Source organism: Schistocerca americana, chromosome 1 (genome assembly GCF_021461395.2).
Source record: "Schistocerca americana isolate TAMUIC-IGC-003095 chromosome 1, iqSchAmer2.1, whole genome shotgun sequence".
Taxonomy (NCBI): Eukaryota; Metazoa; Arthropoda; class Insecta; order Orthoptera; family Acrididae; genus Schistocerca; species Schistocerca americana.
In genome coordinates this window covers 539,019,541-539,042,986 of record NC_060119.1, presented here as the reverse complement: position 1 = coordinate 539,042,986, position 23,446 = coordinate 539,019,541, and the positions used below count along the sequence as shown (strand labels likewise).

The 23,446-nt window shown below is 42.5% G+C and overlaps 1 protein-coding gene and 1 non-coding gene across 6 annotated transcripts in view; both read left to right on the top strand.

Moving 5' to 3' along the window:
• Positions 1 to 286: 286 nt before the first annotated feature.
• Positions 287 to 361, top strand: Trnas-uga. The gene has a single exon. It is a non-coding gene; the product is annotated as a tRNA-Ser (tRNA).
• An 11,980-nt stretch (positions 362 to 12,341) lies between these two features.
• The window catches only part of LOC124605659 (sphingomyelin phosphodiesterase), a 403,249-nt gene continuing 392,144 nt past the window's right edge, over positions 12,342 to 23,446 (top strand). For 4 of the 5 annotated variants that reach the window (XM_047137535.1, XM_047137508.1, XM_047137491.1 and 1 more), the window contains exon 1: positions 12,342 to 12,535. The gene's annotated coding sequence lies outside the window, so the exon portion shown is untranslated. The remainder of the gene's footprint in view (positions 12,536 to 23,446) is intronic. The other variant, XM_047137526.1, reaches the window with a different exon arrangement.

Genomic DNA, 23,446 nt, shown 5'->3' with positions numbered 1-23,446 from the left:
AGCTTTGCAGTACTTGCCCGCGAAAGGCAAAGGTCCCGAGTTCGAGTCTCGGTCCGGCACACAGTTTTAATCTGCCAGAAAGTTTCATATCAGCGCACACTCCGCTGTAGAGTGAAATTTTCATTCAAGAAACAACCCCCAGGCTGTGGCTAAGCCATGTCTCCGCAATATCCTTTCTTCCAGGAGTGCTAGTTCTGCAAGGTTCGCAAGAGAGCTTCTGTGAAGTTTGGAAGGTAGGAGACGAGATACGGCGAAATTAAAGCTGTGAGGACGGGGCGTGAGTCGTGATTGGGTAGCTCAGTTGGTAGAGCACTTGCCCGTGAAAGGCAAAGGTCCCGAGTTCGAGTCTCGGTCCGACACACACTTTTAATCTGCCAGGAAGTTTCATATCAGCGCACACTCCGCTGTAGAGTGAAAATTTCATCCTAGAAACAACCCCCAGGCTGTGGCTAAGCCATGTCTCTGGAATATCCTTTCTTCCAGGAGTGCTAGTTCTGCAAGGGTTCGCAGGAGAGCTTCTGTGAAGTTTGGAAGGTAGGAGACGAGGTACTGGCGGATTTAAAGCTGTGAGGACGGGGCGTGAGTCGTGCTTGGGTAGCTCAGTTGGTAGAGCACTTGCCCGCGAAAGGCAAAGGTCCCGAGTTCGAGTTTCGGTCCGGTACACAGTTTTAATCTGCCAGGAAGTTTCAAATACAGGCTGTTCTGCAGTTAATTTTCTATTCACTAGTTCTCGGATAAGAACAAGCAACTTAACCTCAAACTGCTAGTGGCAAAGCATAGACCGCGCATGTCCCTATATCTGCCGTGTCAACGCTTGAAACCAACGCTTAATTCACGGACCAGGGGCAGAAAGTTCAAATGGTTCAAATGGATCTGAGCACTATGGGACTTAACATCTGTGGTCATCAGTCCCCTAGAACTTAGAACTACTTAAACCTAACTAACCTAAGGACATCACACACATCCATGCCCGAGGCAGGATTCGAACCTGCGACCGTAGCAGTCGCGCGGTTCCGGACTGAGCGCCTTAACCGCAAGACCACCGCGGCCGGCGTGCAGAAAGCTGAGTTGCTGTCATTACACGCTGTGTGAAGTGGAGCTGACAGTTACAGTTTCTCTCATTTATAACTGATATCACGCATTGATTTTGACAATTCAACGAACTGCAATACAACTCTTACACACGTAGTAGTGCAGTTAATCTAATTTCTCCAAAATCCCTGATAATAAAGCAGTGGTTATCGTTTTTACATGTGGTCAAGTTGAAAGTATTGACACTTCTTTTACAAGCGACAAATTCTTTAGTGAATACATTTTTCTTTTTCTTTTTTTGCACTGTGAATTCTTGTGGTTCACTGGTTCCATAGAAGTGGAAGACGAAATAACAATTTCAAAGGCAGCATTAGTTTTCTAACGATTCCATAAGAATATGTGTGAATTGCTTTAGTAAGCTTTTGTAACAAAGGAAATTAGTTTAAATGTATAATGTCAGGTATTTACACAAAATAAGCGCATGCTTTTTCTGAGTTTTGCTTAATCCAGAACAGATACTGAAAACAATATCAAGATAGGAAGCGTAATATATTACAAAATGTTTATTATACTTGTGTAGCGAGCTACATATTAATGATTGTCGTCTCATAAGCTTAGTTATTCACCAAGTTTTACATCGAAGGACCAACATCCATCCTAACTTTCAACTTACGGAAATACCTCTGCATGTATTTTAAAGTGATTCACCTACACAACTGAGATTTGCTTTACTTTACCCACTATGTAGAATACAATAAAAGATTTACTATCTGACCATATGTGAAGGTCTTTACTTCTGCATCTAGTAAAAAGTACAACAGCACAACATTTGAAGTGTAAAAATAAGTCATAAATTGTGCACTATAAATGCGTAATGATATATATACTCGGCTCCGTGCCCCTAGTGACGTGACTTAGATGTTAATTTCAGTACAATGACGTCATGCGGAGCCTATATTATCTATGGTCTATGTGTCAAAGGGTGACACTCGTTTCACACTGCTTTCTGCAAATGTGACGTCATTTTGACGTCACGCGCAATATCGACAACCGCAGGAACTCCTATCGACTTTCGTTAGCGATCGATGTTGGGCTTTCTCGCGTGGGTAACAGCTCAAACATGTCTTCAGCGGCAGAAATGTACGTCCGGAAATGCCATTGGTTTGCAGAAGAACTTGTGAGCTACGGTCGCAGGTTCGAATCCTGCCTCGGGCATGGATGTTTGTGATGTCCTTAGGCTAGTTAGGTTTAAGTAGTTCTACGTTCTAGGGGACTGATGATCTCAGAAGTTAAGTCCCATAGTGCTCAGAGCCATTTGAACCATTTGTGTTAATATGCTAAGATAAACAAAATTATTAGCACGTTGTGAGATATCACCGTGCGTCCTTGGACTCGATCACCCACGACCTTACTCCTTACACTACAGCACATTCATACAATAAGTTGTCTTAAGTCTCTGTTATCATAGTATCTCTTAAAAGCTCTTATCGTTGATGTGTTATTAACTAACATTTTGTGATAAGGGTGACGTGTTTGCCATACGCTCTCACTGCGCCGTTGCCTTGAAACTGCATACTGCAAGTTATAATATAAAACAGCTAAATACGTCAAAACAAATATGACGGCTGCCGAATCGATCGCCGATATTGCTGTGGGACTCGCAATATTGCGCGTGACGACAAAATGACGTCACGATTGCAGGAAGTAGCGTAAGACGCATGTTACCCAATATCAGACTGACTACACATTAGTCAATTTCACAACTGAGTACCATTATGCTAGGCAAAACGAAATCTATAGATTTTTAATGAAAACTGATTTATGGCTCACCTCATATTTTCAGTCTCCTGGTTTTCGAAAGTTATTCTCTTCTTTTTTTCTGTTACACATAGATAACGAAATTTCCTTGCACGTAAGTTTTTTGCAGTATTGTAGGCAACGTAATAAAATTCAACATTTCTTTCTTTTCTTCACAATTTCATTTCTATACTCATACTACAGTTTGATCACAAGTGTTTGATATAAAATGTGGTGACCCCTATCGTGCCGTAAGGTTGAGACATGTACTCGCCTTGCGGTCTGTAACTTGACAAAGTATTGCGGTAACTGGTGGGATTTCGAGCCCCAAGCTGATGTTAAAAATTTACCGATTCAAACGGGATAATTTAATAAAGTCCTCGTTACTTGGGCGCCAGGTCTCAGCATTGTCGATCAACCCAAAAGTTATTCACAAAGCGGACATGAAGTCAGCGTCGGATTGACAAAGGTGCGAAGACAAAAGTTATCAAGAAAAGTAATTTATTTAAACAATTAATGAAAAGGAAAACGTTGTTAATGAATGGCCTCCGAATCATTTTGAGTGGGCATACTCGGCAGGGGGTAGTCAATATCGAAGAATCGCCGACTTTACCAACGCCTTGGATCATCCCTCGGCGACGGCGGCGATTGGATTTGACGGCAGGCAGTCCCCAGGTGATGGCCGTTGATCTTTTAAAGGCGACGAGCCCCCTTGGCATCTACAGGGTGTTACAAAAAGGTACGGCCAAACTTTCAGGAAACGTTATTCACACACAAATAAAGAAAAGATGTTATGTGGACATGTGTCCGGAAACGCTTTATTTCCATGTTAGAGCTCATTTTAGTTTCGTCAGTATGTACTGTACTTCCTCGATTCACCGCCAGTTGGCGCAATTGAAGGAAGGTAATGTAGACTTCGGTGCTTGTGTTGACATGCGACTCATTGCTCTACAGTACTAGCATCAAGCACATCAGTACGTAGCATCAACAGATTAGTGTTCATCACGAACGTGGTTTTGCAGTCAGTGCAATGTTTACAAATGCGGAGTTGGCAGATGCCCATTTGATGTATGGATTAGCACGGGGCAATAGCCGTGGCGCAGTACGTTTGTATCGAGACAGATTTCCAGGACGAAGGTGTCTCGACAGGAAGACGTTCGAAGCAATTGATCGGCGTCTTAGGGAGCACGGAACATTCCAGCCTATGACTCGCGACTGGGGAAGACCTAGAACGACGAGGACACCTGCAATGGACGAGGCAATTCTTCGTGCAGTTGACGATAACCCTAATGTCAGCGTCAGAGAAGTTGCTGCTGTACAAGGTAACGTTGACCACGTCACTGTATGGAGAGTGCTACGAGAGAACCAGTTGTTTCCGTACCATGTACAGCGTGTGCAGGCACTATCAGCAGCTGATTGGCCTCCACGGGTACACTTCTGCGAATGGTTCATCCAACAATGTGTGAATCCTCATTTCAGTGCAAATGTTCTCTTTACGGATGAAGCTTCATTCCAACGTCATCAAATTGTAAATTTTCACAATCAACATGTGTGGGCTGACAAGAATCCGCACGCAATTGTGCAATCACGTCATCAACACAGATTTTCTGTGAACGTTTGGGCAGGCATTGTTGGTGATGTCTTGATTGGGCCCCATGTTCTACCACCTACGCTCAATGGAGCACGTTATCATGATTTCATACGGGATACTCTACCTGTGCTGCTAGAACATGTGCCTTTACAAGTACGACACAACATGTGGTTCATGCACGATGGAACTCCTGCACATTTCAGTCGAAGTGTTCATACGCTTCTCAACAACAGATTCGGTGACCGATGGATTGGTAGAGGCGGACTAATTCCATGGCCTCCACGCTCTCCTGACCTCAACCCTCTTGACTTTCATTTATGGGGGCATTTGAAAGCTCTTGTCTACGCAACCCCGATACCAAATGTAGAGACTCTTCGTGCTCTTATTGTGGACGGCTGTGATACAATACGCCATTCTCCAGGGCTGCATCAGCGCATCAGGGATTCCACGCGACGGAGGGTGGATGCATGTATCCTCGCTAACGGAGGACATTATGAACATTTCCTGTAACAAACTGTTTGAAATCGCGCTGGTACGTTCTGTTGCTGTGTGTTTCCATTCCATGATTGATGTGATTTGAAGAGTGGTAATAAAATGAGCTCTAACATGGAAAGTAAGCGTTTCCGGACACATGTCCACATAACATATTTTCTTTCTTTGTGTGTGAGGAATGTTTCGTGAAAGTTTGGCCGTACCTTTTTGTAAAACCCTGTATACGGACTGAGCGGCGGGTAGCACTGACAGCGGTAGGCGGTGAACAGCCTTCTCTCCTTTGTACAGGCCTGGAAGGATTAGGGCGGCTGTCTTCTGGCGGTCGCTACATAGTCTGCGCGTCCGTCACAGGTAGCTCACTACGAGGGATGCAGTCTCTGGCCGAGATTTGTGCGACCGTATACTGCAGGCAGCACGGGTTCACACATCCAACTAATGTGATGCCACAGCTTGTAGTCTTCATCAGTGGCAACGTGAGCTACCTTTCACACAGGACGCCACAAATCCTACGTAGTTGCACGGCTTTCGATATGGTGTCCGTTGCAATCAAATGGGCGGGTATCAATGTTACAATGCCGCTTATGGCACTAGAACTGTGGCAATAGTGAAATACGAGGAAGACGAAACCCAAGTGTTGGATCCTAAAATAGATTTCGCTCAGGGATAAATCAGAGGCCACAAACACATTTATAAAAGAAGTAACAAAAAATGGTTCAAATGGCTCTGAGCACTATGCGACTCAACTGCTGAGGTCATCAGTCGCCTAGAACTTAGAACTAATTAAACCTAACTAACCTAAGGACATCACACACATCCATGCCCGAGGCAGGATTCGAACCTGCGACCGTAGCGCTCACGCGGTTCCAGACTGAAGCGCCTTTAACCGCACGGCCACACTGGCCGGCAAAGAAGTAACACTCGGAACGAAAATGGTGTGTGTTGTTGCAAACTAACTAACAGCTAGCGTGTAAACATTCTCCACAGACACACCACTCTTCCAAGGTTTTAGTATCTAATTGGATTCGTCGATGCCTTTCGACTAAATAATTTTTTGTTTAACATCACAGTCAAGATCTATTTCCCGCATATAATCCGCAATTTATACAGTGCTTTGTCTCACAAATCACGAAGTTTATACGACTCACGTTTTGGTTACATATTAAGTTTATTTATTTATTCATCCAAAAATCTTTCATGATTGTGGGCAACATCACTGGCTTACGCGCACGCACACACACACACAAAGTCACTTTGGGCTAAGTATGGTCAAGAGAGTGGATAAGGAACCAACCCAAAGCCCAATTCATGTACTTTCGCCCTAGTTATGGCTGATGTGTGAGATGGTGCATTATCCTGGTGAAAGAGCACTTTTTTGCTTGCCAACTTTGGTCTTTCTTCAGCCAATGGACGTTTAAGACGGTCCAACAATGAAGTATAATAAAATCAGGTTATGGTACTGCCTTCTTCCGAGTAATCTGTGAGGATTATTCCTTGGGAAACCCAAAAAACAGTGGCTATCACCCTACCTGCTGACAAAATGGTCTTTGTCTTCTTCATTTCACTTTCACCAACATTTGTCCATTGTTTTGACAGCCGTTTTGACTCTGGTGTGTAATAATGTATCCAGGATTCATCAACAGCCACAAATCGGCACCAAAGTCTTTAGAATTACGATTAAACTTTGTCAGACACTGTGTTGCAATGTTGTGCCGGATGCGCTTTTAATCGACCAAGAGCAGTCGTGGCACCAACCTCGCATACAGATTCTTCATAACAAATACTCTGTGGGGGATATTATGTACTCGCTCAGTTGAGATCTCTACAGTCTCGCAATATCACAGATCTTTATTTGACGGTCTTGAAATTCCCACATCATGAATTTCATAATGGGTTCCTTTGTGGTGACCTCAGTTGGACGGGCAGAGTGTGCTTCGTCTTCGGTGCTTGTCCGACCGATCATTAATTAATTAACCCAAAGGTAAATGGTCTTCAATGATGCTGTAGAGTCCATGTGAATTTCATCCAGTTTTGTTTGATTTGTGCGGCAGGTCAACCCATCAAAGCAAAATGTTTAATAAATTCACGAAGCTTGGTTTTCTCCATTTTCAGTCGCAGTCGACGCACTGACCAATTCTTACGATTGTAAACATGAACTGTGTGCTGCACATTGTTGAAATTATTTATACGCTCCTAGGAGTAATCAAGTTTAGCAGTCATGAAGGCGGAACAAAAATGCTCCATTCTTTCGTGGAAATTTGCCAGACTTATCAAACCGCAACCATAGACCTTGCTGAGATGCATTTCGTTACATGAAATGCGCTTTCCGATGTCCTTGCTCCTATTAACCCAGGGGGATACTCGAAACGATAGCCCGCTTTTTCAGTAAGTGGGCTCAGTATTTTTGTTCTCATTCCATGTCCTACTCCTTCTCAGCAAGGTGCTTTGAAACATTGCCTTAACAGCCCTTTGTCAGTGCTTGGTAAGTATATGATGTTTCTACACCGTCTCCTTACAGGTGTTCATTCTTCCACAAGCACAATATTTGTCAATACAGTCCAACAGGCAAGCTTTGCAATTATCAGATAAGAAATATGCACAAAACAGTGTAATTAGTGTTTAAGAAGATCATCTTTCGCAATCGTCAAATGCTTCAGATACCACGAGGTAAGGATTTGAAGTAGCGCCTAAAGAAGCAAACAGTTGTTCAGTGTGATTCAATGACGCAATCCTGGAAATCAGTTCTAAGCTAATGTTGCCTCTGTAGGTTCAGAAAGATCGAAGACATGAACTCAAAGAGGGGCGGGGGGGGGGGGGGGGGGGGAGCTGATGGTGGATAAGAGGACAATACAGTTCGAAGTAAGCTTACTTATCCCCCTTGAGAATATTAATGATGTGCTTAGAACAAAGCTTCTGTATTTATTCCGACATTATGTATCTTTCACACATATGTTCAGCAAGGATCACAATCATTAAAAGAAAAACTAGGTCCACATTCGCGGTATAGGGAGGTAGTAGCTGTCCGCCACCACTGGCTAAACTCTAGTTGCTGTTAGCAAATATAAATGCAGATCTCGTTTCTCGGTAATGAGTTAAAACTTGTGGGGACAGACTGTTTAATATACCTGTGTACATGGAGTCTGCAGCACATGGACGGCTAATCGTGAACAAGAAACTTTAACACTTTGTCACGAATTGACGTAAAATATCTCTGTCATCTTCTCTTGTATAAGTACTTGAGATCCTACGCAACCTGTTGAATCTTATACACAGATCTTCTTCGAGGAGGGGCGAATGTAATGGGAGAAAGCGGAGCATGTCTACCGGTTGTCGGAAGGCTCCATACGGGTGCGTAAGAGGCAAGAGAAATCTGCAGTGGAGAGAACTAATAAGCATTTCCAGTTTCCACAAAAAATTTCGCTAACGTATCTGCGGATAAGATGAAGTCTTGTCGTATGAGAAACGTAACCAGCATTTTTTCAACACAAACCATTAATGTTGAACAGTGCCACAAATTATGTATTGCGCATAACAGAGAGTTGAACCTGATTTCAGAAGAAATTAAAATTAGGCCCACCCCCCGGTTCTGATCAAAGTTTGTGGAAGTTCTCTACTGATTTTCAGGTGAATATTGGAACTAAACATCCCTTCCCAATTTGGAACGCCTTTCCACATCTCCCAACTTACTTAGATTTTTGCTGTAAAGAGCTAAGTTTAGGAAGTGAAATAAAAAAGAAAAAAAGTGACGACCTTCTCTGTTGAGTAGAGAATGAAACATGGAGCAACTCATAAACTTTACGGATACTAACGACAGTAACAACACACACACACACACACGCAAACACACACACACACACACACACACACACACACACACACACACACAAGGCTTACACATTTTTGAATCGAACACCACCTCAGCAACAATTGCCTGGTCCCAACCAAAGTTTTGAAGAGGTAGCCCCTGGATGTAGGGAAAATGTCGGAACTGCAGATTCTACCCCACATATTCCCACTTGGTAACTCCATGCCACATATCCAGCTGGCAGATATGATTGGAAAGAACCGAAGTCGACAATGAACCAAGTTACAAAACAGCCCCTGTGTCCAGTTAGGAAATTAAATACCTGTTGAAAATACGTTTTGCATTTTTTTTTTAATTGTTGGAGGATTTAACTAAAAATAATATTGTTTTCGTTTCTACGCAGGAAATGACGATTGGAAAGCTGTGTCTTGTTGGGAAGTAAATGTATGAATAAGAACATTCAGCTGCTTGTAGTTGTACGCCATCATTATAACTCGAAGCATATTTTATGACATATAATGTTTGCTGTTGTACAAGAACAAAGAATCCGATTTGTTATAAGAGACGGAGTATTAGCCCAGTTGAATAATGTACGCAGATTGGTAGGTACAAAACTCTTTTTACAAATAGAGGAGGTGATGCTGTGAATCACTGGAGAGCTACACTATGAGGTCAAAAGTATCCGGACACTTGGCTGAAAATGACTTACAAGTTCGTAGCGCCCTCCTTCGGTAATGCTGGAATTCAATATGGTGTTGGCCCACCCTTAGCCTTGATGACAGCTTCCACTCTCGCAGACATAAATTCAATCAGGTGCTCGAAGGTTTCTTGGGGAATCGCAACCCATTCTTCACCGAGTGCTGCACTGAGGAGAGGTATCGATGTCGGTCGGTGAGGCCTGGCACGAAGCCGGCGTTCCAAAACCTCCCAAAGGAATTCTATAGGATTCAGGTCAGGACTCTCTACAGGCCAGCCCATGTTATTGTCGAGTAACCACTCCACCACAGGCCGTGCATTATGAACAGGTGCTCGATCGTGTTTAAAGATGCAGTCACCATCCCCGAATTGCTCTTCAACAGTGGGAAGCAAAAATGTGTTTAAAACATCAATGTAGGCCTGTGCTCTGATAGTGCCACGCAAAATAACAAGGGGTGCAAGCTCCCTCCATGAAAAACACGACCACACCATAACACCACCGTCTAGGAATTTTAGTGTTGGCACTACACACGCTGGCAGATGACGTTCACTGGGCGTTCGGCATACCCATACCCTGCCATCGGATCGTCACATTGTGCATCGTGATTCGTCACTCCACACAACGTCTTTCCACTGTTCAATCGTCCAATGTTTACACTCCTTACACCAAGCGAGGCGTCGGTTGGCATCTACCGGCGTGGTGTGAGGCTTATGAGCAGCCGCTCGAGCACGAAATCCTAATTTTCTCACCTCCCGGGTAACTGTCATAGTACTTGCCGGGGTCCTGATGGAGTATGGAATTCCTGTGTGATGGTCTGGACAGATGTCTGCCTATTACACACTATGACCCTCTTCAAGTGTAGGCGGTCTTTGTCAGTCAACAGACGAGGTCGGCCTGTACGTTTTTATGCTGTTAAGTGTCCCTTCACGTTTCCACTTCACTACCACATCGGAAACAATGGACCTAGGGATGTTTAGGAGTGTGGAGACCTCATGTACAGATGTGTGACAGAAGTGACATCTAATCACCTGACCACGTTCGATGTCCGTTGAGTTCTGCGGAGTGCTCCACTCTGTTCTCTCACGATGTTTAATGACTTCTGAGGTCGCTGATATGGAGTACCTGGCAGTAGGTGTCAGAACAATGCACCTAATATTGAAAACGTATGTTTCTGGAGGTGTCCGGATACTTTTGATCACGTAGTGTATGTGAATCACTGTCGGTCAGTTACGGTTTCTACTGACGGATAACTGTTTTTCACTCAGGTCGAATGTCATGATTGTTATTAAGATATCGGCACCTATGTTTTAATCGTATGATGCACGTGAAACTCCCGGGCATGAGAGTATACATTAGAGCATTAGTTACTAGGTAACTGTGTGGTAGATGCTGATGTGATGTGAACTGGTGCGTGGGAAACAGGTACTGTATTTACAGTTTAATTTGTGACGTAATGTTACAGTTGGTTAGGAGTGTGCACGCACGCAGGAGAGAAAGAGAGAGAGGGGGGCAGTTGGGGGTGGGGGTACGGGAATATCAGTGTTTTAAGCCATATATTATGTGGTTTAAAACATACTAAAACAAATCTTTAACTCTAGGGGAGAGTTACATTTACAATGAATAGGAAATCTTCAATTTACACGGAATGTTATATGTTTCGGAAATAACTGGCTTGGTTTCTTATTTTCCTGACCGTGTCGGCTACAAACATAATAAGTGCGCCAATATTGTTTGCAACTAGCAAATCGGACTTCATAAATTAAATAACATGCGGGCCCTTAATAATTACTACAGTTTGTAGCGATCTCAGTGAGATAGCCTTGATGCCGGCTAAGCAAACTTCGTTCAAGGTCGTTATCATCGTTCATTCAGTTAAGACTCATCCGCACTTCGTTATAAAACCTGCTTTAACATTATATAAAAACGATGCTACAGGCATGAAATAATAAAGTATTACACAACGTGGCAAATAAGTAAATTGTTCATTATTGTTCATATGCACTTACATTAATATATACATCTTAACCGTACAAGGCCAGGAGGAGAAAAGTTAAAGAAGGAAAGACAAGTAAAGTATTTCACACAAAAGAGCCGATATTACTTTACGAAGATAGTTACAAAACTGATTAGTCCTACGTTACATATTATGACTTTATGTTTCATACAAGACTTCTGCATCACAAATAACACAATAGTCAGACCACTGTATTTGCTCTAAAAATGGTTTTTCTAAAACAAGGAAAACAAGAGAAAATTACTTATATGTTTTTATAAGTCATATAGCTCATGCAACGTCTGTTTAACGAAAAACATACAACCTATTGTAATGAGAACAAATATCTGTATCATTTTAACATCACGCTATTCCGTAATTTTTAATTTTTATTGTGTGTAATTCAGTAATAAAAAGCCTACACCATTTTATTACATGCATGAAATGAAGATCGGACTAAATGTGCGAGGAGTCAGTATCGAACCAAGTTTTATCACAGACGTTTTCTGCTTCTTTTGTGGTTAGACTGAACAACGAGAGCAGACACGCCACTGTCACGGTTCTACTTGACATTGGTTCTGTCGCACTATTGCGACGCTCATCGTACGGCGCGTGATGATGGACGTAGTGAGTTTATCGTGCATATGTTGGCAATGCCACTCGAGCCACGGCGAGCAGACGCGCTTGCGCAGGAGGGAGGTGTGGATTGGGGCTGCGTTATGCGAGCAGTCGCGACAACATGCAGGGCAGATCATTATAACGTTTCGTGATAATTATAAAGCTTCTATTTGAAATTTCTTCTCTCGCACGATTAACTACGACGCTCGCCGTACTGCGCGTGATAGTAGACCTAGTGATTTTAGCGCGCATATGTTGGCAATGCCACTCGCGCCATGGCGAGCAGACGCGCTTGCGCAGAAGAGAGGTGTGGGTAGGAACTACGTTAGGCGAGCAGTCGCGACAACATGGAGGCCAGTGGCAAGTCTGCTCTCGAACTGTGAGAGAGTCCGGGAGCAGCACAGTAACCGACAGTGCGCGAGTTGAGTGTCGAGTGCAGTGCCGCAGCGATAAGGAAGGCGGCGTGCCTGCGCAACAACTGTGCGCGCGGCACATGTCATCTGCCGCAAGAAGGTAGGAGCATTGTTTGTATAGTCAGCTGATCGCGGTAGGAAAATATGTGTTAAGGCGTGGCTTTGCGTTGTCATGGCAACTAAACTCGCTGACAGTCGTTTATTGTTCTAAAGTGCGTCTTATGTGTTATGTTATACATCAGAAGTTTCGGATATACTGCAGTGCTAATATTTGTCCGTTGGTGGTCTTATTTTCATAGTGTAAAGGTCGTCACAAGTTTGTATTTTTGCATTACATGACAGCGGTTTCATCCGCAGCATTGTTTAGTCGCATGTTTTACTCAACAAGTGAAAGAAACAGGATGCAAATCGTCACACAGTTCAATATTCCACAAGTGGGCAGAATTTATGAGAGGTGTCGTTTTGGACAAGTGGACACATGTGCAGAAAACAGACAAATTTTCTCGCAGAGTTGAAAACGAATTATGAAATTACTTTAAAAAACACTCTCCGTCTGCCGCGTGTTGCTTACTGTAACACCAGTTCTTCCAAATTTTTGAATGTCCTTGGGAAAGAAATCATAGTGACATTCATAGACATAAAAAAGCTTATGACACTACTAGAAGGGAATTGTCAAAAGGAATGCAACTCAGAATCACAACACATAAATGCCTGAATTGTGTTTTAATACATAGAAAAAAATGAGAATGGTGAAGAAGGGACGGAGAGGTTTGGCACGAGTGGGTACTCTCACCGTTGTTCTTTAATATAGTCATGGACAACATCATGAAGAAGGTTCGCCAAAGGTCAACAGGAGACGATAACAAAATCTTAGCATATGCAGACGATGTGTCGATTTGGGAAGAAAATAAGCAGAAATTGGGAGAACAGCTAAATACGTACGGTACGATAATGCAGTGCCTGTGTTATTCAGATTTACAATGCAAAGTTCCTTCGGACATACATGCTATTCGCTACTGCGAATCATTTCTTGTATTTCATGGCAGCTGTAGTCGCCGCAGTGCCCGTTCCTTCGGACATGCATGCAAGTCCAAATGAACTTTGCATCATAATTCTGAGTAACATAGGCACTGCAATATCGTATTTATCTGCCGACACCGGGTACCCGACTTTCAAGTAAAAAGTCTACCCCTGTAGGGGAATGTACACACTGTATGTAAGAGTATAGGTTGTGGAAACGTGTTTCACGACGTATGGAAGCTTGGATCTGGCCGTGAGCTGTGTTCGGATAGCCTCATGGTATGACGACTGTTCGCGATAAGCGCGATATCTGGGTTTGAATCCCGATCCAGCATAAATTTTCATAGTCGTCACTCTATTATACAGCTGATGGTATTCCATATTCGCTGTTGCGTATACATATTTAACTAAATACTTGGCGGAGAAAAACAGAGGAAGCAAGCAAAAATATGCTGGTAATGAAAATCAACAAGAAAAATGAAAAAAAATGAAGGATTGAAGTTGTAATGGAAAGATTATTAAAGAAGTAAATACTTTGAAGTATCTAGCAAGTAAATTAACAAAGAAAGGAAACATCAATGACATAATTTTGGAAAGAATACAAAATTGTTCAAAATTTTTTGTTGTGTATCGGACATAATTAGAAACTGGAAAATACCTACCAAGGCAAAGATCACGACATATGAGTCACCTGCCAGTTTTGATTTATGGGTCGCAATGCTGGTGTTGGATAAAGCAAAAAGCTAAGCAGAATACAAGCAGATGCGCATTCCAGAAGGGATTTTGAGTAAGACGAGGAAGGACAGGATAGGGAATGAAACAATACGAAACACCCTTCAGATCAGTCGCTTAAAAGAAACTATGGATAGAAACAGGCTTAAATGGTGTGGGCATGTTAAAAGAATGGGACAAGGATGACTCCAAGAAGAGCCTCATAATGGACACACTTTGCACGAAGACCAATTGGAAGACCACAAACCGGATTGAAAGACCAAGTGAAGGATGATGTGAACCAAAGAGAATTGCAGTGGGAGTAAATGCTGAATGGTAAACTGTGGGAGAAAAGGAAAGCTTGGAGAAAGGTCTGCGAACGATAAGCATAAACGTTTTAAGAAGAAGGAAAGATGTCCCGGAGCAGTCGACACGGTATTAAATCAGCGATGTAAGACAGTTCAGTTTTTGCATGTGGTCGTCAATTACAGAGTTCGGCAATGAAAATTGAATTTATTTTTTTGTCTTTGTTGGCTATGACCACCCAAAAATTACGCCGTCCGTCTGATTCAGGTTGCAACTATACGGTATTAAGATTTCTCAATAGTTCGGTTGCCCATGTGAATAAAGAGTAAGATGTATTTGATAGAAAACCCCGAGAAAAACTGCGTTAGTTGTCTTAGAAGTGCGATTAATCGCGACTAGCTTTGAAAGAAGTGTGCTTGTGGTGTCTGCCAAGACCGTTTTACGAGCGAAACCGTTGCGGTCGGACGCCGTTGTGGAGGCCTCGCGTGACTTACTGCTTAAAGAACGCCTTCACAGAAAAATGTGGACGGCCCGTTCCTCGAAGGAAAAACGAGGTCGGAATCGTAGCTGCTGACGGTCTGAGGAAGCTGCTCTTGGGTGAGGAAGCATCCAATTTACGGAATCAAACGGCGATTGTATACTGTAAAGCTTTCTATTCCAGTTTGAGCAACAGCAGTCTTCATCTAAATAAGTGCCCTGCAAGCAACTCATGACTCTTCAATACAAGGAATAGTACCATTGCCATTCACAGCCATTGCTACCGCAGTTTCAAGGCAATCATATCTTGAGTAACTGATCTGACATCTTGCAGTTTGCCACGTTGTGGTATTGCTCGAGTAACACGGAGGAGTTTTCTCTAGTACCAGTTGCCAATAATTTGCCAGGTGTCTCTCGTGACGGTATGTCGTCTCCCTATTTCTCATAAGATATTATTGTTTTTTTTTTATCTTTTCCAAATTATGTAGACTTTCTTCTATTTCACAGATATAAGCGACTGGAAGAAAGCGCAGGTCGTTCCCATTTTCAAGAAGGGTCATAAATCAGATGCGAATAATTATAGGCCTATTTTGCTTACGTCAATCTGTTGTAGAATAATGGAACATGTTTTGTGTTCTCGTATTATGACGTTCTTAGATAATACAAATCTCCTTCATCATAACCAACATGGATTCCGCAAACAGAGATCATGTGAAACTCAGCTCGCCCTATTTGCCCAAGAAATTCACAGTGCCGTAGACACTGGCGAGCAGATTGATGCCGTATTCCTGGACTTCAGGAAGGCATTTGATACGGTTCCGCGCTTACGTTTAGTGAAAAAAATACGAGCTTACGGAATATCGGACCAGGTTTGTGATTGGATTCAGGATTTCCTAGAAGAAAGAACACAACATGTCATTCTTAACGGTTCAAAATCTGCAGATGTAGAGGTAATTTCGGGAGTACCGCAGGGAAGCGTGATAGGACCTTTTTTGTTTACAATATACATAAATGACTTAGTTGACAACATCGGTAGCTCCGTGAGGCTATTTGCAGATGACACGGTTGTCTACAAGAAAGTAGCAACATCAGAAGACTCGTACGTACTCCAGGAGGACATGCAGAGGATTAATGCATGGTGCGACAGCTGGCAGCTTTCCCTAAACGTAGATAAATGTAATATAATGCGCATACATAGGGGCAGAAATCCATTCCAGTACGATTATGCCATAGGTGGTAAATCATTGGAAGCGGTAACGACCGTAAAATACTTAGGAGTTACTATCCGGAGCGATCTGAAGTGGAATGATCACATAAAACAAATAGTGGGAAAAGCAGGCGCCAGGTTGAGATTCATAGGAAGAATTCTAAGAAAATGTGACTCATCGACGAAAGAAGTAGCTTACAAAACGCTTGTTCGTCCGATTCTTGAGTATTGCTCATCAGTATGGGACCCTTACCAGGTTGGATTAATAGAAGAGATAGACATGATCCAGCGAAAAGCAGCGCGATTCGTCATGGGGACATTTAGTCAGCGCGAGAGCGTTACGGAGATGCTGAACAAGCTCCAGTGGCGGACACTTCAAGAAAGGCGTTACGCAATACGGAGAGGTTTATTATCGAAATTACGAGAGAGCACATTCCGGGAAGAGATGGGCAACATATTACTACCGCCCACATATATCTCGCGTAATGATCACAACGAAAAGATCCGAGAAATTAGAGCAAATACGGAGACTTACAAGCAGTCGTTCTTCCCACGCACAATTCGTGAATGGAACAGGGAAGGGGGGATCAGATAGTGGTACAATAAGTACCCTCCGCCACACACCGTAAGGTGGCTCGCGGAGTATAGATGTAGATGTAGATGTAGATATAAGGTGACAGCCTTGCGGTGTCGTGTCCACTGAAGGAACTTCGGTACAGTTTTGGATTAATCCTAACATGTCAGCGGATATGTTAAACAGTTAATATCTGTAGGCACTTTGTGACTTAAACAAAACGGCTTCACTTGGCACGCTTTCACCGGTATGCACAAGCTGTCATTCAGACAGAAACAGGCGGTAAAACAGGAAATTTGTTCGATCTCAACCGTAGAAAGCTGGTGACAAAAGCCGAAGAAATGCCTTCGAGAATTGTTTGCGGAAGATGTCACGAGTGCCACGGACAGAAAGAAGAACCATTTGTTCCCTTACAGAAGCACTTAGCATCACAAGAAGATAGATTACCTTGCCGTCTCAGCCAAACATACTTCCAATTCCTTGGGTACACTTCGAGAAGAGACGAGGTTAATTTAGAAAATATAACCTTGCAAGGCAAATTCTCAAGCAGAAGACGGCGAGGAAGAGTAGAAAATAGATGGTTCGGTGGTTGGAAGACTACAGGCGTACTTCTCCATATCGTATTAAGAACAGTTGAAGACATATATAAAAACATCCACTCGAAAATTTAGTTATTTACGAAATGAATGGAGAAATGAGATCACGACACTCAACAATGAGTAAGCCAATTAATCGAACAGTCCACGGGTGCACTGATGGTCCATAGTGTCCAACGGGCACAATATTTTGGCCATCAGACGTGTCGCCGTCGTCAGGTGCGTTGACGTACTGTCGTCAGTGCACCTGATAATGGTGACATGTCTGATCGCCGAAATATTGAGCCCGTAGGACACAGTGATCCGGCAATGGCCTGATATCTTACGTAACCCTAGTAAAAACCAACACCAATCGTATGGTTCAAGTGGCTCTGAGCACTATGGGACTTAACATCTGAGGTCATCAGTCCCCTAGAACTTAGAACTACTTAAACCTAACTAACCTAAGGACATCACACACATCCATGCCCGAGGCAAGATTCGAACCTACGAACATAGCAGTCGCGCGGCTCCGGACTGAAGCGTCTAGAACCGCTCGCCCACCGCGGCCGGCTGCAGAGTATAAATGTAGAAAGACTAAACGTAATATCTTTATCGAAGGTAGAAAAAATAGTTATCTTTTTCGTCGTAATTTTTAAACGCTGTAGAGCACTGACATTAAACTCCTAACTCGTCTTAGGCCCTTTTCATTTCCCACAAACCAGTCATCATAACCAAAGATAGTACATTTGAAAACTTTGATCGCAATCAAAATTAAGGTAGTCGTCGATTCCTGCACTAAACCAGTTTTGCAGACTTTTGATAGTGTTAGAAAATTGTCACGGAAAATTCCGACTGTTAGTACACCTTTCTGTGAAGTTTACTGACTAGCAATACAAAATATGATAGAATGCCGATTTAAAAGGTGACGGAACACCTAAAATAAAGAACCAATATGCTTTTGCTGTTGTTCGGTAGATTACTAGAAAAGTGGACAACACAAGTAAGATCAAATTTCTTGCTTGTACGTCGTTATTATCACTCGCGACTAAAAAACGTTAGAAGACATTTTCAGGAGCAAAAATGACGAATAGCACGGTAGAAAATAGTTGCATCGATGCTGCCAGAGAAAGGTCTTGAGCCACAGAAAATAAAAATAAAAAATTGTAAGCTTTGTTCGCATTCCTGGAACAGCTTGATACTCACAACAGTGATCCATTATTCGTGTAGTGCGTGACAACATTAGAATCTAACGGTACGTGAACGTATCTGGTTTATATCTTTGTGTCTTCTTCGTCGAGCGTAAACTTAATCCAGCTGGCATTTCGGCTCTTCCCTCCTGCATTGGGCACGCCACTGTCCTCTCTCTAACCCGCCCAGCACCCCCCCCCCCCCTCCCTTTTTCCTGTCGCTTGTTACTGAATGTTACACTTGCGTAACCTTTTTAACTATGAAAAAAAGTTTTTATCTCACTTGGTCTACACCGAACTTCGTTCTTGGTATTTATCATGTTTGTCGTGGCGTAAGGATCCCAAACCATTGTTTAACACTTAAATATCTTCACTTTGGTTGCGTCACTGTCGCACTGTACTTAGCGAATGATAACATTTTCGGGAGGCGACTCCAGGGATGTAAGTAATTTTTAGTGTTATGCCGTAATATATTTCGACATACAAGCAATTTTGAAGTTGTTTTGAAGGGCCCTAGCACACGTCAAAAAGTTTCCTTTCATCCTAAACTGCTTCAGGATGGCTTGAAAGCGAAGTCGACTGTGGATTGAAATTGTACATTATATTTCCAAAATCATCTGGCGAAAATATGTCATTTCATTTAATATTTGTTTACGCCAGTGTAATTTTAAGTACAAACTATACTCACTTAGTGACATGTCCATTATCGATTCTGCTAGTGCACCTTGCTGTGTAGCAATACAGTTCTTAGCGGTAAAGTACCAACTTACACGGGCTGCAAGTAGCTAGTATGTTTGCCAAATATCATTAGGAGACAGCCCGTGTACCCTTGAGTTAGCCCGTGTACCCTTGTCTTTCGGCTCCGTATTCTTGCTACAGGTACGGCAGAGGAATAGCTGATGCCGACGTTGTCGGTTGAAGTATTCTATGTGGTTATCAACCTCATCGTGACTTTACAGGTTTTCAGTAAAGTTAAAAACTGAAGACTCTAAAGAAGGTACGTTGAATGGAAAACTTCGCTGTGGAACTGGAAATATTCTTGTTTACTTCAACTACCCAATGTTATTCAGTTCGTATATTGCGCAAGCTGTAAAGCAAAGCAAAGATAAATTTGGAGACGGAAACAAAGTTCAGGGAGAAGAAATATGAGAAATGAGGTTTGCTGATGACATTATAATTCTGGCGAAGACAGTGAAGGACTTGGAAGTGGCATTTAAACAGAATAGACATTGTCTTGAAAGGAGGAGGTAAGATGAACATTAGAAAAAGCGAAACATAGGTAATGGAATTTAGTCAAACTAAATCAAGCTGTGGCGAGGGAATTAGATTAGTAAATGATGCACTAAAAGCAGTAGGGGCCTACATGAGTTTTGCTATTTGGGCAGTGAAATAACGTACGATGGCTGAAGTAGAGGGCATCTAAAACGTAAACCCATAAGAAAAGCGTGTCTGAAGATGAGAAATTTGTCGACATCAAATATAAATTTGTGTGTTAGGAAGTATTTTCTGAAAGCATCTGTCCTTGCACGGAAGGGAAATGTGGTTGATAAGCCGTTTAGAAAACAAGAGAATAGAAGCTTTTAATGTAAGGTGCTACAGACGAATGCTGAAGATTAGATGGGTAGATCGCGGAACTAAAGAGGATATAAGGAACAAAATTGGAGAGAAAAGGAATTCGTGGCACAATTTGACTAAAAGAGGGATCGGTCGATAGAACACATTCTGAGAAATCAAGGAATCGTCGTTTGACTACTGGAGGTAAGTGTAAGGGATAGAAACTGCAGACAGAGACCAAGAGATGAATATAGCAAGCAGTTGTGGGCTGCAGCAGTGATTCGGTGGTGAAGAGGCTTGCTGAGGATGAGTGGCATGGAGATCTGCATCAAACCAATCTTCAGAGTGAAAACCTCAACAACAACAAACGACTTCAACAACTCTCTTTTACCGGTAGATTTTTACGGAACTGAAAATTCAATAGCGGTATTGGTCTGCAATTGTGTGAAACTGTGTATTGTTATGCCCACCCGGCTAGCCGCGCGGTCTAACGTGCTGCTCCCCGTGCGGGAAGGGGTGCCGGAACCCGGCACGAATCAGCCTTATTCCGCCTCAGTTACACTATGTCGGCGATTGCTGTCTTCCCGTACGCGTACACCATAATTACTCTACCACGCAAACGTTTGGAGTTACACTCGTCTGGTCTACTGGGGGCCAAACAGCACAATACCTGGGTTCGGTGTGGGGCGGCGGGGGGTGGGTGGACCGCTGTGGCCTATTGGATTGTGAACCACTCAGCGCTACGCTCGGACGAAGCTTCTCCGTTGTTTCTAGGTCCCCGGTTCAATACACTACACACAATGTATTGTTATTCGAGATTGAAGTTCGTGCTGTAACTTTTATGCAGTCAGCGGGTTTGTTGGTCAGTCACATCTTACGTAAGGCAGAAGGAAGATCAGAACGTGCGCCGTTCGCCACTGCTATAGGTTCTGCACCAATTTCCATACACAGTCACCATTCCGCGCCGCAAGAAAACCATTGCACACTGATTGATCGTAACAGAACGAAGTTTCACTGACGTGTGTGGCACAGAGTCTCAGGATCAGGGCTCGTATTTGACAGGCACTTTGTTCGAGACTCCAACCTGTCATCACGATTTAAACTTGCCTTAGCTTGCGTAAATAATTTAAGACGATGCTGGGATAATTGTTTCACATAGTCTACTGTTGTCGACGTGTTCAGATGCTCTGTCTTCTAACGACCATAATCTCGATGAGACAGTTTTCGTTTTCTGCAAATATTGATTATTAGCGTTAGACACACACACATATAAAACTCTACCAACATTAAAGTACGATGCATAGTTTCCTATTTGATACATGATTTTCATTTAGTTCTTCCTTCCGGTGTTGTGTTGTGCCTTCAACGTGTTTCATGGATCTCACTTCTCTCTTTCTATTTCCCTTTTTGCTCAGTGTGTGGTATCTGTACACAGTTACTGCGCTTTCTTTAGCTTTCTTTTGACTGCGAGATCAGTAGGTCTCTGCCGGGAGACAAAATAACCGGTCCTCCTGCTTCTGAGACGGGTGTTTTACTTCACTGAATGCGATATTTATATCATAATGTATCGACTGAAGTTACGTTCACGTATGTGTTGAGATATGAGCATCTGCATTACCACAGCTGACACTAAAATCGACTCACGTCTTATCCCTATGCGGCGTAATGTGACAACATAGACGCTCGAATTCATGTCAAAAGCGAAGCAAAGGGTGGAAGCGGATAACAATGCATACAGAAAAGCGAATTCTTATTTGGTTTCTAGAAAGAAAATGTAGTGGGAAATAGATTCTTCTTCTTGATCATCTTTGCTAAGGCGAAAAAATAACTGTCACATACAATGCAAGTCTTCCAGATCAACTGGTTAAAAACAATAATAGTAACAGTAATAATAATGAGAGAGGAAACGTCTGGGTTGCAAAAGAAAAGAAAGGACAATGGCAATGGGAAGGGAAATTGAGAAATTTGAAGTACGAATTGTTGGAACAACCACTGTATCAATCAATATTTTCATCCTGTGGCTTCCAGCTATCCCCTTAGCTAAATAAATTTATGGTTGATTAACGTAATGGATGTGATAAAGAGACTGCGCCAGACGGAGATGGGTACTTTCTAGATCTTACAAAATCGTACTTAATGTGTGGAATATTTGTACTAGATAAAAGCTGGACAAAGTCCATTAACCAAAAGTGGGTCTACGTTACGTTGTAAGATGCTTTCCAAACCACCCTAGTATGTTCCAGTCTACAGCCACTCGAAGCAGATAGGGAACACTGTTCGAACACTTAAAAAATAAAATAAAATCAAATGCTAACATCGCAACATAATAACCACATTAGTTACGTTATTATGCAGAAGAATTAAAAAAAAGGGTTCAAATGGCTCTGAGCACTATGGGACTTAACTTCTGAGGTCATCAGTCCCCTAGAACTTAGAACTACTTAAACCTAACCAACCTAAGGACATCACTCACATCCATGCCCGAGGCAGGATTCGAACCTGCGATCTTAGCGGTCGCGCGGTTCCAGACTGTAGCGCCTAGAACCGCTCATCCACGCAGGCCGGCTGCAGCCTATCATTGATGTTATTGAGCCTGTTCACCGAGCAAACTATGAAGGAAACCAAGGAGAAGTTTAGAAAGGGAATTAAATTTCAAGGAGAAAAAGTAAAAACTATAAGATTTGCCGACGACACTGTAATTCACTCAGACACAGCAAAGAAATTGAAAGAGCAGTTGAACGGAATGGATAGCGCCTGAAAAGAGATTATACAATAAACGTCAAGAAATGATATTTAGTCGAATTGAATTAGGCGATGCTGATGGAATTACGTTAGGAGATAAAGACATTGAAAGTAGTAGATAAGTTTTGCTCTAGATGCAGCGAAATAACTGATGATGACCTAAATAAAGAGGATGTAAAATAAAAAAATGGCAATAGGACGAAATGCATTTCTAAAAAAGAGGTGTTGTTAACATGTAATATAAATTTAAGAGATGGAAATTCTTTTCTGAAGGTATTTGTCATGAGTATAGCCTTGTGTGGATGTGGAACATGAACGATATGCAGTCCAGCAAGAAGAGAATAGAGACTTTTAAAATGTGACGCTATAGAAGAACCCTGACGATTAGATAGGTAGGTAGAATAAGAAATGAGGAGGTACTGAATCGAGTTAGGAAAAAAGAAATTTACAGCACATTATAACCAAGATAAGGAATCGGCTACAAGGACACATCCTGAGGCATCAAAGAATTGTCGGTTTGGTATGGAAAGACGTAAAGGGAGGAAAAATTATAAAGAGACATGAAGGCTTGAATGCAGTAACCCGGTCAGCAACCATATTATATTGTTACAATGACTATAAATTGTACGCACAAGAAATTATTAACCACTGATAA